The sequence below is a fragment of the Protomyctophum parallelum genome, assembly GCF_964188405.1.
Source record: "Protomyctophum parallelum genome assembly, chromosome: 23".
NCBI lineage: Eukaryota > Metazoa > Chordata > Actinopteri > Myctophiformes > Myctophidae > Protomyctophum > Protomyctophum parallelum.
Window position 1 is genome coordinate 3,803,803 of NC_139715.1, and position 17,885 is coordinate 3,821,687.

Below are 17,885 nucleotides of genomic sequence, written 5' to 3' on the forward strand. Positions count from 1 at the left end.
GTACTGATTGGTTGACTAGGATAACTCACCTGTAGTGATTGGTTGACTAGGATAACTGACCTGTACTGATTGGTTGACTAGGATAACTGACCTGTACTGATTGGTTGACTAGGATAACTGACTTGTAGTGATTGGTTGACTAGGATAACTCACCTGTACTGATTGGTCGACTGCTCTGCGTGCACACTGGGTTCAAAATGGCTCTGAAAGACACAAAGCAGACAGGAAACGATCAGTGTCTTTCCTGGTGTTCAGTCACTGTGATTATTGTGCAGAGCAGAGGGTTCTGTCCTCACTGTGTCCATGTTGGAATGATGGAGTCTAGAGGGTTCTGTCCTCACTGTGTCCATGTTGGAATGATGGAGTCTAGAGGGTTCTGTCCTCACTGTGTCCATGTTGGAATGATGGAGTCTAGAGGGTTCTGTCCTCACTGTGTCCATGTTGGAATGATGGAGTCTAGAGACGCGCGCGCACACACACACACACACACACACACACACACACACACACACACACACACACACACACACACACACACACACACACACACACACACACACACACACACACTCACACACACACACACACACACACACACACACACACACACACAATCAATTATAGATTCCAATGTTAACTTTGAGTGACATAATGCTAAACAGATTTGTTTGTGTGTGTGTGTGTGTGTGTGATGGGGGGGGGGGTTCCCAGTTCAAATAGTGTGTGTGTGTGTGTGTGTGTGTGTGTGTGTGTGTGTGTGTGTGTGTGTGTGTGTGTGTGTGTGTGTGTGTGTGTGTGTGTGTGTTACGTGTGTGTATGTGTGTGTGTGTGTGTGTGTGTGTGTGTGTTACGTGTGTGTGTGTGTGTGTGTGTGTGTGTGTGTGTGTGTGTGTGTGTGTGTGTGTGTGTGTGTGTGTGTGTGTGTGTGTGTTACGTGTGTGGACGTGGTCTGGAATTAAATGTGTGTGTGTCCATTATACTTACTGCTCACACAGACACGCTGAGGAGGAGTAGGAGGACCATAACCCAAACCCAGCATAGAGAGGTCCAGTGGGCGTGGTCTGGAAGGTGTACAGGTGTCTCAGTGAGTCAGAGCACACTGTGTAGAAGGACAGAGTCCCAGCGGGACGGTCCACATACACTGATACTCTGTTGGAGCCTTTAGAGGCTCTGACAGGGAGGACAGTCGTCTGTCTGTTGTGGTAGACAGAGTAACTGAGACCATTAACACCATCACAGGTCAGACTCCAGGACTTAGCATTCCCTCCAAACCTACAGTCAACACCAGCTCCTTTCCTGCTGATTGTTCCGTCATCCACTGCTATATAAACCCCTCCACTGCACTCTACCTCCCAGGAACAGCGTCCAGTCACACTCTGTGAACTCAGAACCTGTCCATGGTAATCAAACCTGTCTGGGTGATCAGGAGGACGCTGACCCCCTGACCTCTGTGACCCCCCTGTGACCTTCCTGTTGTCCTCAGACAGAGAGAGGTCACAGTGTGCTGTGTTTGAGTCCAATGTGAGACGCTGGAAATCTGATGAGAAAACAACACAGTAAACATTAAATACATCATTCACTGACTGACGCACACGCATGTGCGCACACACACACACACACACACACACACACACACACACACACACACACACACACACACACACACACACACACACACACCTGTCTGTCTCTATGTGTCTGTCTCTCTGTATACCTGTCTGTCTCTCTGTGTACCTGTATGTCTCTCTGTGTACCTGTCTGTCTCTCTGTGTACCTGTCTGTCTCTCTGTGTACCTGTCTGTCTCTATGTGTACCTGTCTGTCTCTCTGTGTACCTGTCTGTCTCTCTGTGTACCTGTCTGTCTCTCTGTGTTACTGTGTACCTGTCTGTCTCTCTGTGTACCTGTCTGTCTCTCTGTGTACCTGTCTGTCTCTCTGTGTTACTGTGTACCTGTCTGTCTCTCTGTGTACCTGTCTGTCTCTCTGTGTACGTGTCGTCTAACACACGGTAACTAACTATTTTTCCCCAAAATAATCAAAGTACAGCATAGAGCACAGTACACTACAATACAGTACAGAGCACAGTGCAGTACAGTAACTATAACAGTAAATGTATAGTTGCACCGCTCAGTTCACACACGTGTGATTTATATTTCCAGTTGTCTTGTATGGTGTTAAATGGAGCGTGGAACCATGCCAATGATCGACACGGGAGATCCACCTGTGATCTGCACACATCACGGCTCTGCACCACCTTTCATGGATTGCACGTCAGAACTGAACTTATGCCAATATAGACGAAATACATGTTGTTTACGACCAGGTTAGTGAATGAGGCCCATTGTTTCTGTCAAACCACATGACCTCATCTTGATGAGGACCAGGCCAAGAGCAGAGAGTAGAGAGCACAAGAGTTTTCAGGACAACATCAACCAAGTATACAACAGTATATAAAATATTAATGTAGACACAGATACTCACGTTTTGTAATGAGTTGACTCAGTTGAGGATTAGTAAGCCAATCTTCTCCTCCATGTTTCACTCTGTAGGAAGTAGAACAACAATGCATCAATGTCTGACTGTCTAACACAACGTCTCCACTAGCTGACACTACAGTGTTTCACTCTGTAGGAAGTAGAACGGAGGGTTACACTCTCTGTAACCCAGGTTCTCTGAGTGGAGAGACTGGCTCTCCACTACATATTATTCAATATGTACGGGAACTGACCCCACAGGGCAGTGTTCATGGATATCTCTTTAAGACACATCTACTATATGGTGGCCCTGCCCAGATGCCAATCAGTGGGCTATTTAAGCATATTTAAGCACATTTTATTCAATATGTACGGGAACTCTCTAAGACACACCGCGAGGAAATAAGCAGACCAGCTGCCCCCGCGGCAGCCGGAGGCAGTTTACCTGAATTCCATCAGAGCCTATAAGTTGTGAGCGCCATGAGTCTGACCGTGGCTATCCTTGCCACAGGCACTTGCCAACATGCTCCAAAACTTCAGTATTCATACCAAGCAAGTAATACTCGTGGCCTAGGCGCAAGACGCCACCTAGGCTCAGCTGGCCCAGCACGATGCTAGGCCAGTGACCACCGGGGTGAAGGGCTGCTCAAGCCAGCCCGTCAGATGCCCGGCCGACCTGACTGGTCAAGGTGCCGGTTACCCTACCACTGAGTAGCACGCAGGAGCGACTCCCACAGGGGGAGCGGATGCCACCACGTTCCATCGTCGGTAGGACAGGGTGAATGTAGACAGAGTCGACCATGTCACTGCTGTGTAGATCTCTGTCAGAGATACACCATTCTACAGCAACCAGGGGGCTGTCGTCCCATGGGCAGAGTGTGCCCGTCTTCCAGACGACACTGGCACTCCTGCCGGCTTGTCCCTGTTGGATCACCCCTGTGATCCGATGGGACAGTACAGCCTTCGACCATGGTCTACCCGAGCACCCCTGCTAAAACACACGAAGCGCTGGTCCGTCACTTTGTGGGCCTACGTGTGGCACACCTCATCCGTCTGCATGAAAAGAGAGGACAGAGCTCAATCACCCGATTGAGATGTACCCCTGAGAGAACCTTGGGGAGATGGTTGGGTCGAGGTGTAAACTACTCCATCACCCGGCCGAGCTTGTTATGGGTTGACAGCGCTCGCAACTCTCACATTTCCCCTTGCAGACATGACTATATAATACTGCTGTCTTGAGTGACCGCATGTCAGGCTCACTGACTAAATTATTTTAAAGAGGGCTCATCATAGAGCCTCCCGGGCTAACGGCCTGGCCCCCTAAACAGGACTGGTGGGGCCCTAACCTGAGCTCCTCTGAGCCCCAGGGTGCCATTATGGAAATGTAACCAGGTTACTGCAGTCTGCAGTCATGCACTCCCGCTCAAGTCAGCCCGTCGGACAGTAGGCCAACAGACTGTTGAAGCCATGTCCTGATGCGGAGCCCAGCCCACTCAGTGAGGTGGGTGCTGGCTGCCACATGGATACCACACTGGTATAACCTGATAAATGCGGACGGCATCGACACAGAGTCCGTCACACAGATCTGCACGGATTGTGCTCACATCCCTGCCAACCTATATGCCTGCTAGATTGTTTCACAACCCAAAGAGGGAGCCCAGTCTTGGAGACCATCTGCTTAAGACAGTTTGGCCCATTAGAGGGGCCCATTAAACAGGGCTTTTTTTTTTTCTTCTATAGAATGCATGGATTGGTGCCAGCACCACCTAAACCTTGCCATGTAGGAAGTGGCAGCCTCCTTCATGGGACATTCTTGTGGCTGACACTGCTAACAACAAGAAGGCTGTCCTGCGAGAAGCCACAGTGTCCACGCTTAATTGGCTCATGCCGCAAGGCAGACAGTACCACCTCCCGTGGGGGGACTTCCGACCTAATGTGCGAGCACCCTTCAGTAACTGGGTGATCTTTGTGTTGACCTTGTGTGGGACAGTGGTCCGCCGTGTCACCCTTCTGGTGATTCTGCTCCCCCCTGACAGTCTCGTCACACTCTGCTGTGTGGACCGACGTAACTATACACGTTTACATACATGTAAACTGTGTCAGCAATACGCCTGCATAGTGCCTGACCGTAAAGGACAGATAATGCACTGGCCGCATGTTCAGGGGAGCCGGGGGGACACAGTTTTTTGGGACATTTTAGTCTGTCAGTGGAAACGACTTGTCTTTTGCCTCTAAAAACAGGCCCCCATGGCCCCTCCAGCTTCAGCTGGAAGGATGAGACCATTCATACAGGAGGTCCTCATACCAGGGCCCCCGCAGGACACACACTGGTCATGGCCATCCTCTGTGGGCATGTGAGCTCCACATGCCTGAGAAACCCCTGCTGTTTCCATCTCCTCTTGTCTCTATATAGATACATTCATATGTATACCTATATTATTTATTATATGTGTACTTATATATTAGAGCTGGGACTCGATTAAAAAAATTAATCTAATTAATCAGAGGCTTTGCGATTAATTAATCTAGATTAATCGCATTTTAATCGCATATCAATATTCAACCCGAGAACAGTGAGAAACCTTTTCTTTTAATGTTTTTTGGTATCCCAGTGAATCAATGAATAGTGACTACAGGATACCACTCATTTTCAACATTTTACTGTCATTAATATACCTGTTGTGGAAATAATAATAAAAGTCACCCCATTCTGTGTTGCCTAGAACTGGAGGTCTGAAAAAAAAATAGTAACAGTAACAAGTACATCTCAGTGACATCACAAAGCTGTACTTACTTCATATTGTTACTGTTTTTTGTCAGACCTCCTGTTCTAGGCAACACAAAATGGGGTGACTTTTTATTATTTCCAGTTTTCAGTACTATAGAAAAGCGCCCAGTGAGAAACGTTCCGCGGTGAAAAAAAACGTGCGATTAATTTATCTGTAGTTAATCGCGATTAATTTTTCTGTAGTTAATTAATCTAAATTAATCGCAATTAGTCCCGGCCCTATTATATATACATATATGTATACATCTTGTATTGTACACCATATTTTAACTGTTCGGACTGTGCTCAACAGGGAGTGGGCACATAGTAATTGCTTTACCCTTTGCAGAATCTCACAATGCTGCATAAACGAATCAAGGCAACATGGTACCCTAAGACATCCCCATGACACGGATTCTCAGTGTGCTCTCTCTCTTGTGTCACCAGCAGAGTTATGGACCTCTGGAAGAGGTTGTACATAAACTGCTCAGCCGCTCTGAGGCGCTCTAGCACAAAACAATCTGACCTTAAGCACACTGGAGGCTTCCAAACTTTTGTATATCATTCCAGTAGGCCTACAAGTCCACATGCATAGTGTGTTGTTGTAGCCATTATCATACTTATAAGCATATAATTGTAACGGTTTGATAATTAAATGTAACTGTTACTCTTTTTTATATTACGGGATATTGACTGATCTCCTTTAGACACAACTGATTTAAGTAGAATGACAGGATTAGTATAGACAATAGACAAACAGCAAACAAACTCATGAGAACACAGCGAAGTGGTGATGAAGTAATGTGGCTCTTTATCCAACCAAATGAAATAATAATAATAATACAGACAGGTATAAACACCCACAAAATCAAATGAATGATCTGAAAGTTATGAATCCGTTTGAACCGAATGTCCGCGATTCGCGCACGCACGCACGCACGCACGCACGAACGCCCGCTAAATAGTTTATTCGATAGGTCTGTAAGAAAAGAGTAATTAAAGTCCGCGTCTCGTGCACGCCCGCACACTCTTATTGTTCCTTATCGCTCCGTAAATCCACACGGCTCCAAAACGTCCCAGAAAGAGGGAAAACCGAAATGTCACTCCAAAAAGTTATCCAAAAAGAAAAAGGGATCCCCAGAAGCGATATAATCCAAACGTAATTATTCCAAATGCAAACAACAACAGTGGATCCTCGCGGGGTATAAAATAAATATAAACGGTCTCACCCAGTCTTTTCTGTGTTGCAGTATAGGGTGCTGCAGTGTGGCCTTAGCTATTTCCACCTATAGCGTTCGAGCAGAGTCTATTATTTAATAAATAATTAATCAAACTGATCCAGGTCTCTCGTGGACTTCCTGAACGGTTTGTCTCTCTCGTTTGGTTCCTCCCGCGGGCCGGCGACCAACGCCTCTTTTGTCGTGCGTCAGACAGCCTCGGACACGTCAATCAAAACAATCCCCTCAAATCATAACATAGGCTTTCAAAACACCCCTTAAACAATAACAAAATAAAACATCTTAGGGCCTTACCCTTAAAGGATGGCGTTAATTAAGGACCATTATATATATATGTGACATACACTTTTAAATGCCATAAATAAAATAAATCCTTTTCATAACATGTGTGGCAGCGCTACATAGACCCCCCCTCCAGCCATCGGCTACTAGGGTGAGGTACCATAGAACCTTTTTATATTAACCACATTTACAGTGTCCTGTTTATCAGGTGGGTTATTCCATCCAATTCGGTAATTCACCGGCCCTAATCTTCTCAGTACTTTAGCTGGCCCCTCCCACTTGGGCGCTAGCTTGGCGGAGAACTTGTCGCTGGCCTTCGAGAGAGGATGAGTCCTGACCCAGACTAGGTCACCCGTTTGAAAGTGCGCTTCTTTCCTGCGGGCATTATAATACCTAGCTTGTCTAGCCTGGTGCACACCCACTCTCCTCTTGACCTCCTCCGCCATCTTCTGTAGTCTCTCCACCAGGTTATATGCGGCTTGGTCTGCAGGAGACGGTGGTTTATTGATCAGCCTCTCCAGTGGGCCTTGGAGCTTCCGACCCAAAGCCAACTCAGCAGGGACTTTCCCAGTGGTCTCCTGGTGAGCTGTGTTGAGGGCGAAGCGGAACTCTGGTAGCCACTGGTCCCAGGTGTTATGGTGCTGGCCGACGAATGATGCAATCATGGTTTTCAATGTCCGGTTGATGCGTTCTGTAAGGTTGGTTTGTGGGTGGTAACTGGTGGTGAGTTTCTGGACAACACCCCAAGCCTTGCAGAGGTCCATCAGCAAGTTGGCAGTGAATTGAGGTCCTCTGTCCGAAACGAGGTACGAGGGCACCCCCCAGCGGGTGAAGATTTCCTCCCTGAGGATTTTGATGAGACGAGGTGTTTTGCTGTCTCTCAAGGGGAACATCTCCACCCATTTGGAATAATAGTCCACCACCACCAAGAGGTAAACGTTTCCGGCTTTGCTCCTGGGGAATGGACCCATCAGGTCGATGCCTAACATCACTCCGGGAGCGGTGACTTGAGTGCTCTGTAGTAGCCCTGCCGGCTTGGTGTTGCTTGCCTTGTATTGCTGGCAGGTCACACAAGTCTTTGTGTGATCCCATACGTCCTTCCGGACCGTTGGCCACCAGGCTACCTCCAACACTCGTAAGAGGGTCTTCAGGCGACCCAGATGACCACCCAACGGATTGTCGTGGAAGTACCGCAGGAATTCTGCCACCAGAGTCTGCGGGACGACCAACTGCCACTTTTCTCCCTGGTTCTTCACCGGTACTCTTCGGTACAACAGCCCTTGGTGGTCACAGAAGGCGATGCGATCGGGTGGAGATGTTGTCCGACCGCTGTCTCTCCTCAGGTCCATCACACCCTGGTCTGTTCCTTGGGCCGCCGCCAATTCTGCCAATGTGGTCGGCAAATCCGAGGGGCTTTTCGAGGACATGACAAGACAGGGTGAGGAGTGAATGGAGAGTGGTTCGTAAGCACGGGACAGTGCATCCGGGGCGACATTAAGACAACCCTTCCGATAATGAACCTTGAAGCTGAATTGTTGCAGTCGGAGTATCCAACGCGTCAGTCGAGAGGTGGTCTTCGGGCAGTTGAAAGCCCAGGACAGTGCGGCGTGGTCCGTGAAGACTGTGAAGTCTGGTCCCTCCAGATAGTGCCTCCACTTTTCCACAGCCCAGACCACGGCCAGGCACTCCTTCTCCGAAGTGGAATAATTCCGCTCCGGGCCTCGGAGTCCCCTCGACGCGTAAGCAATTACATGCTCACCATCATCGGTGGTCTGGGAGAGGATGGCTCCGAGACCCACTTCACTGGCGTCCGTGTGTACCTGAAATGGTAGTGAGGTATTGGGTTGCGCCAACACTGGCGAGCTCTGCAACGCCTGCTTCAGAGCTTCCATGCTGTCTTGACACTCGCTGGTCCAGTTCCATTCCACTCCCTTCCTCTTCAGATTGTTGAGAGGGGCTGCCATGTCCGCAAAACGGGGAATGAACTTGTGATACCATCCCGCAAGCCCCAGGAAACGCTGCACAGCCTTTAGATCCTGAGGGACAGGATAGTCAGACACAGCTTGGGTCTTGGATGGATCAACCTCCACGCCTCTGTTGGAGACGATGTGTCCCAAAAACTTCAGCTCTCGCTTGAAAAAGTGGCACTTCTTCATGTTGAGGCTGAGATTGGCGGCATGTAACTTCTGGAAGACGGATTCCAAGTCTCGAAGATGTTGTTCTTTGGAGTGAGAGTAGACTATGATGTCATCGATATACACAAAGCATAGCTTTCCCCTCAATTCCGCCAAGACCGTCTCCATCAGTCTCTGAAAGGAGGCTGCAGCATTCCGCAGACCGAATGGCATAGCCTTAAACTGGAAAAGTCCAAGAGAGGTTATGAAAGCAGTCTTCGCCTTGCTTTCATCTGCCATCGCCACCTGCCAGTAACCAGACTGCAAGTCCAAGGAACTGAACCATGAGGCCCCTTCCAAGGACTCAAGGATATCATGTATGATGGGCATCGGATAAGCGTCTGGCAGTGTCTTGGCATTCACCCTTCGGTAGTCCACACAGAATCTGTAGGACCCGTCTGGTTTGTTCACCAGAACTACAGGTGATGACCAAGCTGACTGTGACGGCTCAATGATCCCATCTACCAGCATCTTCTCCACATGTTCCTCAATGACCTTCTTCTTCTGAGGAGACACACGATACGCCTTGGATCGTACAGGCACTTCATCCTGCACGAAGATGGTGTGTTTCACCACCGATGTCTTCCCCAGTTTACTGGAGGTGACAGCAGGCCAGTCATCCATGAGCCGTTGTAGCTCCTCCGGACAGTCCGTGTCATAAGGAACCCGTAACTCTGGGTTGACCGTAGATGCCCAGCAATCTCTCATCTCCCCTGGAGGCAAGGCGTAGTAGAGAAGGATGCCTGGTTGGTAGACGATGGTGGGAGACTTGTCCCACAAGCTGGAATTGGCCTTCTGGCTTAAGAAAGGATAATAGGTGTAACCTTTTCCAGTCTTCAACCCATAACTATTCTTAGCCAGATCAAGAATGGCACCAGTCTCTGCAAGGAAGTCTAGCCCAAGGATCAGTGGGAACACAAGATGGCGATCTTGCATCACATGGGTGTCGATGGTTCTTTTCACACCATGCCAGTCGTACCCAAGATCTTTCTTGCCCAGGGCTCGATGAGCTGAGCCATCAGCTAGGACAAAACCCTGCCTTGTAAACGGTAAGGTTTCGTCTGGTAGCATGACTTGCTTCCACAGACTTTCCCTAATCAGGGTGAAAGAACTCCCAGTGTCCACCACTGCCTCAACTGGGATTCCCTTGATGGTAACCGGGACCAACAGGAGCTTGTGTTCGTTCTCTTTGTAGCTCTTGTTTTGTACTAGAGACAGCTCTGCAACGGTCTTCGCCGACTGTTTCTTCTCCTTCTTGCCCTGTTTGTCAGTACTCGCCTTCACCCTCTGCCAGTAGTCCTGGGTTCCTGAGAAGTCCTTCTCCACCATGGACCCCACCTTTACTAGCTCGGTCACTGTCGTCACAGTGCCCCGCAGGCAGCCAGCCACTTTAGGGTTGATGTTACTCAAGATGCGTCTCACTATATCTTCCTCTGGCATGTCTCGCTTCCACTTGAGGCACAGTGCACGATAATCGTATGCGAAATCCCTGAGACATTGCTCTGGTTTCTGCACCATGGACCTCAGTCTCTCCTCCACTTCTGTCATGTAGTCAGAGGAGAGGAAAGCGGACATGAAGGCACTTCTAAATGAGACCCAATCGTGGACATGGCTTTTTGCAGCCTGCCACCAGCTGAGTGCCGGCCCCTTGAAGACGGAAGACAGGGCTCCCAAAAGTTCACGGTTGGAGAGGGGTCTTAAGGCAAGGAAGGTCTCACACTGATCAATGAAGGCAAGGACATCGGAAGTTTCAGTCGTGGCACCAAACGTAGGAAATTCCAGCCGCACAGGAGGTTTGGAATAAGACGGAGAGGAGAGTGAATGCACACCAGACTGACTATATGATATAGGGGGCGCTATGGAGCTGACATCGGTGGAAACTGCTGGAGGTCTACTTGCCACAGGTGTACTAGTAGGTCTTGCCCTAGCAAGCTCTTTCTTCCACTCGTCGTCCCTGCGTAACAAACAGTTTATAGTATCCATTTCCAGTTTCTGCATGTCTGCCCTGATATCTTCCCCTAGTTTGTTGAGTGTAGATTCAAAGGACTGCCTTAGGTGGGCCTCCCTGTTCACTGAACTGGCTATAGAAGCTCTAAAATCATTTTCGAGCTTAACCAATTTTTTTTCCAGAGACTTCACCTCACCTTTAAGTTCCCCATTAACACTCTTTAGAGAAGTCACCTCACCTTTAAATACATCATGATCAGCCTTTAGAGAATTCACCTCCCCTTTAAGCTCATTGTAATGAGTCACATCTTTCTCATCCCTCCCCTCATCATCATCATCATCATCATCATCATCATCATCGTCATCATCATCATTTTCATTATCATTATTTTCATTATCATTATTTTCATTATCAGGTTCAACCTGGGTCTCATCCTGCTCTCTTTGACTCTCATCCCCCCCATACAAATCACTTAATGAGGTTTCAAGAGGGGGACTTCTCCTTGTGGTGAAAGATCCCGAAGTGAAATCTGGGTCACCATTAAATACAGGGAGATCAACCACTGGAGTAAAGGGAGAATCATGGACAGGAGTAAACACATTGCCACTATGTTCTCCTCCTCCTGGTGTTGCCATATCGTAAAGCTAAACCAAACAAGTTTATCAAAATCAATTTAAATCAGTCCCCGTATGGGCCACCATATGTAACGGTTTGATAATTAAATGTAACTGTTACTCTTTTTTATATTACGGGATATTGACTGATCTCCTTTAGACACAACTGATTTAAGTAGAATGACAGGATTAGTATAGACAATAGACAAACAGCAAACAAACTCATGAGAACACAGCGAAGTGGTGATGAAGTAATGTGGCTCTTTATCCAACCAAATGAAATAATAATAATAATACAGACAGGTATAAACACCCACAAAATCAAATGAATGATCTGAAAGTTATGAATCCGTTTGAACCGAATGTCCGCGATTCGCGCACGCACGCACGCACGCACGAACGCCCGCTAAATAGTTTATTAGATAGGTCTGTAAGAAAAGAGTAATTAAAGTCCGCGTCTCGTGCACGCCCGCACACTCTTATTGTTCCTTATCGCTCCGTAAATCCACACGGCTCCAAAACGTCCCAGAAAGAGGGAAAACCGAAATGTCACTCCAAAAAGTTATCCAAAAAGAAAAAGGGATCCCCAGAAGCGATATAATCCAAACGTAATTATTCCAAATGCAAACAACAACAGTGGATCCTCGCGGGGTATAAAATAAATATAAACGGTCTCACCCAGTCTTTTCTGTGTTGCAGTATAGGGTGCTGCAGTGTGGCCTTAGCTATTTCCACCTATAGCGTTCGAGCAGAGTCTATTATTTAATAAATAATTAATCAAACTGATCCAGGTCTCTCGTGGACTTCCTGAACGGTTTGTCTCTCTCGTTTGGTTCCTCCCGCGGGCCGGCGACCAACGCCTCTTTTGTCGTGCGTCAGACAGCCTCGGACCCGTCAATCAAAACAATCCCCTCAAATCATAACATAGGCTTTCAAAACACCCCTTAAACAATAACAAAATAAAACATCTTAGGGCCTTACCCTTAAAGGATGGCGTTAATTAAGGACCATTATATATATATGTGACATACACTTTTAAATGCCATAAATAAAATAAATCCTTTTCATAACATGTGTGGCAGCGCTACATAATTATATTAACCAGAACCAATTGTGACTGAGTAAGCGATTTAATTGCGGCAACGATCAGCGACGTAGATGGCCTCAGAGTACGCCGACTAGGTCAGCTCCTCTGGGTTCTACCCCGCTACCCGCCGCAACGGTGTACAGCCGCGATGATCAACCAGGAGGTTCACCGACGAGGTCGGTTTCGCTCGGGGTCTCACAGCGCTTCTGCAGCCAGGGAACCAAGGCTCCACCAACGAGGTCGGCTTCGCACTTGGGACCCTTTGGCCACACCGAACGCCGACCCAAGGTTTCCCCCAACGAGCAGGTTTCACCAAGGGTTGGACGCACGGACCGAACGCCGTCTCAAGGTTTCCCCCAACTAGCAGGTTTCACCAGGGAGCGGACGCACGGACCGAACGCCGTCTCAAGGTTTCCCCCAACTAGCAGGTTTCACCAAGGAGCGGTCGCCCGGACAAGCTGAGGCTTCCTCCGCAATACAGATTCGGCACTCAGCTTGTTGCTGTTGTTGTTGTTGTTGTTGTGGAGCTACGCGGCGCCCAGAGAGGAGTCGTCAAGACGACCGGCTCTCTTCTTACCTCTGGTAAGCGGACTGTGTGCCACGCAGCTGTATGTTCTAAATATATATGTATATATATATATTGCTTAATAAGTGTCAAAACTGCTGAGATACACGAAACGTCTGCTCTCGTGGAAATCAAAAAATCGAAGTGGCTCTGCACAGATGGGGCTTAAATAGCCCGCTGATTGGCATCTGGGCAGGGCCACCATATAGTAGATGTGTCTTAAAGAGATATCCATGAACACTGCCCTGTGGGGTCAGTTCCCGTACATATTGAATAATATGTAGTGGAGAGCCAGTCTCGAACACGATAGAGAACAACAATGCATCAATGTCTAACTGTCTAACACAACGTCTCCACTAGCTGACACTACAGTGTTTCACTCTGTAGGAAGTAGAACAACAATGCATCAATGTCTAACTGTCTAACACAACGTCTCCACTAGCTGACACTACAGTGTTTCTCCTGTCATTATCTTGGCCCTGCAGCTCATCCAGACACACTCACTGCTGCCCAGTTTGGATCTCATCACCTCCTCAGACTCCACCTTAACCCCTATAGCACTCCACTGTCCTTTTATACCTTCGTGATGCACATATATTGTTGTTTAGACAGATGTTCATTGTTTACGTCTGCTATCCTAGAGTTTCTTTGAGGCACTGCATTGTGTTGTTGTTCTTCTCATGATTTGTGACTTTGGGCTGTATCGTATCCCATGCCTTACCCGCAAGCATTAAACACTTTAAGTGAATTACTCATTTAGGAGCTTCCACTATGCGTAAACGTTATCTTGCGGCCACACAACCCGCTATACATGTTTGTGGCTGGAGGTGTGTCTGTACGCGTGTTGATGCGCTTTCCCTATATTTGCTATCTTATGCACACAGGTTTAGGACAACGGAAATCGTCTCTTCAAACCACCCGTAATGTGAACACACACAAGAACCCTCTGTATCTAATTTAAATGTATTCCAAGGCAGCACGCGTTGCTCTTCCATAAGGTTCACTCCAGGTATAATGGATTATGGTACCTGGCACACTGATTGGTTTAAGTTGCGTAACGCCCAAACCACACCTATGCATAATGTAACGGGTAGCGGAGGTGTTTTAAGGATTTTAATGGGGGAACGCCTCTTACACAATGCTAAATCCCCAAATTACGGAGAAAGTGCCCCTGACACAAGATAGGGCCCTTTGTGTCAGAGATACACTGTTAAGGGAAACACTGCACTGTCCAACATGGACACAGCCCAAGTCTACTCACTTGCAGTTCTCCAGAACTGAATCATTCACCACGTTGAGGCTCAGGTCCAACTCTCTTAGGGAGGGATTAGAGCTTACAGCTGAGGCCAGAGCTTCACAGCATCTCTCTGACAGGCCGCAGTGAGCCAGTCTGAAACACCAGATTAAAACATACATAAATCAATCAATGAATTCATTAATGAATAACAGGTTTAAATATGCATTATTCCTGGATTTAGAACCAGCTTCCAGCATCTATTAAATGACTCTCTAGTCCTACTTAGGGTGCCTTCACACCTGGATGCTTTAGTTCAATTAAAACAAACCCTGGCCTCCAACATACCGTAATCATATTTGAACTGGGGACCCCCCCCCTCCCCCAACTACCCTTAGAAGCAATCGGAATTGTAGGCATTACATGAATGCGAAAATATTACAAATCTACTCACCACGCCTCACAGTGATCTTGCAGATCGGCTATTATTACAATGTTATTACATGCTGTGGAGGCTGTTTTCGTTTCACATCGTAATGGCGGCATGTTTTTCTCTTAAACAATAAACCAAATGTCCCCTCAAATATCACCACTCTGGATGGAGTATCCATCGAATGGGTTGAGTTGTATAAATATCTTGGGATTTGGTTGGACAACAAGTTAAACTTCAAACACCACATTGACACCTTGGCAAAAATGCTTAAGTTCACACTGAGCTTCTTCTACAGAATGAAGTCCTGCTTTTCTAATGCTTCTCGCAAAAAGCTGGTTACAGGCCTTTTCATGTCTCAGCTTGATTATGGAGATACTGTCTACCGCTTTGCTAGTTCCTCAACTCTGAGCAAACTTGACCCCCTGTTTCTTGCTGCATTGAGGTTTATAACCAATTCCCCCTATAGGACTCATCACTGTACTCTGTACGCCCTTGTGGGTTGGTATTCCTTAACGTCTCGCAGGTTGCTACATTGGTATACTCTCATTTATAAAGCCATTCTTGGTAACCTCCCACGTTACATTGGTTCTAAATTTGAACTTGTCCAAAACTCTCTCAACCTCAGATCAAATGGTTGGTTACGCTATGTCGTGCCCCCAACAAAATCTGAGGCTGGGAAAAAAAGCATTGCTTATTTCGGACCCTGGTCTTGGAATGACCTACAGTCCAGACTCAAACTGGCTGCTGTGATTCCCCTAGTGAGCTTTAAATGGATTGCCATGGGCACACTTCCCATACACTGCTCCTGCTTTGACGTATAGCAACTGTCTGCTTGCTTTTTTAGTCAACTAGCAATTCCCGTTGCTTAGATCTTTTAGTCCTTATTGGTCGCGTTCCTGTTCTCCCTTTTAGCTTCTTTGGTAGTGGGTACTGTATTTATGAGCATTGTATGTCTGTCCTGTTTTTTGTTGTTATTTTTTGTTACTGGCAGAGTTGTGTCACTTATTTTGCCTATTGTTCTGGCCAGTTCACACTTGTAAAAGAGACTTCAGTCTCAATGTGGTTTTTACTGGTTAAATAAAGGTTAAATAAAAAAATGACTATTTTACGCCGGATTTCGTGAATAAAAGCTACAAATACTTACAGTATATGCGTTATGCTCCAAAGGTAATTGATCAATCCCGTCAGCCTAGGTGGTCTGATTATATTATTCTATAGCCCAAGTGTTAATATAATATTATTAAGAAGCTTGATAACTGTAGCGTAGCTACAGCGGGTCGTAGGACAAAAATAGCAGATCTACAAACTCCTCAGCACGTTGTGAGAAACGTTGTTATATGATGAAGTAGCCGATACATTCGCCTTAAAGCGATATTACACTTTGAAACATGTTTGGGGTAATTTTAACGTCTACTCAGACACATAGGCTTGGGTTACCATGACATCAAGCTTATCAATACATTCTCACCACAGCATTCATATTATATTCACATAATACAGTACATAATAAAACAGAAGTGATCAAAATAAAAGTGGTAAATGTATCTCACTTTAGAACTTCCAGTCTACAGTGTGGGCTCTTCAGTGAAGCACAGAGCAGCTCCACTAGTCCCGAGTCCTGCAGGTTGTTTTCACTGAGGTCCAATTCTCTTAAATGGGAAGGATTAGAGCTGAGAGCTGAAGACACAGCTTCAACACCTGTCTTACTGAGATGATCACAGCCAGCAAGTCTGTAAATGCAGATTAAATAAGAGATGATCAAAACAAATGATACCTAGTTCACTGTCATGGAAGTTGACTAAAACATGTCCTATCTAGTTATCCAGACATAAACAGTATTGTGGAATAGACCAGGGGTTCTCAACCTTTTTGGCTGGGGACCCCCAGGAATGCTTTGGCCATGTCTCGCAACCCCCGCCCCGCTTCCCCACCCCCAATACAAACACTGCATTTATGCAACTGAATTGTAAATTATGTTTTGGAAAATAATTTAGGGACCCCGAGGGGTCGCGACCCACGGGTTGAGAACCTCTGGAATAGTAATGGAATAATCCCCCCCCCCCCCCTATTTTGAACTATTTTAGTTATTTTCCTTTTTATTTCTTTGATTTTTGTTTTTCTAAATGATTGCCGCAGCCCATAGCCATAGAATCACAGACTGTATTCCTATTGGGAATAACTTTGGGATTAATACATTTACAACTTTTACAATTTCTCCATTACCATTAACCAAATTAATTCCATATTATATATTTGTTTTACATTTTGGAAAAAATTGCTGTGGAATGCCACAGAATTCTTAATCCTTTTCCAACTTATGGGCCAACTTGTGAAAGCTGCATGCTTTTATTGTGAAGACATTGAAGCAGTCCTGTGCATGCAGACAGGGTTGACATTGAAGCAGTATTGTGCATGCAGACAGGGTTGACATTGAAGCAGTACTGTGCATGCAGACAGGGTTGACATTGAAGCAGTCCTGTGAATGCAGACAGGGTTGACATTGAAGCAGTACTGTGCATGCAGACAGGGTTGACATTGAAGCAGTCCTGTGCATGCAGACAGGGTTGACATTGAAGCAGTATTGTGCATGCAGACAGGGTTGACATTGAAGCAGTATTGTGCATGCAGACAGGGTTGACATTGAAGCAGTCCTGTGCATGCAGACAGGGTTGACATTGAAGCAGTCCTGTGCATGCAGACAGGGTTGACATTGAAGCAGTCCTGTGCATTTAGACAGGGTTGACATTGAAGCAGTCCTGTGCATGCAGACAGGGTTGACATTGAAGCAGTCCTGTGCATGCAGACAGGGTTGACATTAAAGCAGTCCTGTGCATGCAGACAGGGTTGAGATTGGGAAAACATGGAACCTGCTGTATAACATGCTGCGATATTGTAAATGGTGCATTTATGTATCACTTTTATCCAAAGCACATTTCTGTTTAAATTGAGGCGGACGGGAGGCAGACTTTCACTTCTGGTTCATTTCTGGTTTTATCTGTTGCCTAGCAACCTAGCATCATTCATACAGTACGTTGATGAAGAGCGCCATCTATACTAATCCACTGAAAAG

General features: G+C 46.7%; 1 long non-coding RNA gene across 1 annotated transcript; it reads right to left on the minus strand.

Moving 5' to 3' along the window:
- Nucleotides 1-995: 995 nt before the first annotated feature.
- On the minus strand, nt 996-16,426 carry LOC310854289. Its single transcript, XR_014568891.1, has 4 exons — nt 16,366-16,426; nt 14,410-14,538; nt 2,481-2,542; nt 996-1,537 (listed from the first exon to the last, which is right to left on the minus strand). It is a non-coding gene; the product is annotated as an uncharacterized lncRNA (long non-coding RNA).
- Between the last annotated feature and the right edge of the window lie 1,459 nt (nt 16,427-17,885).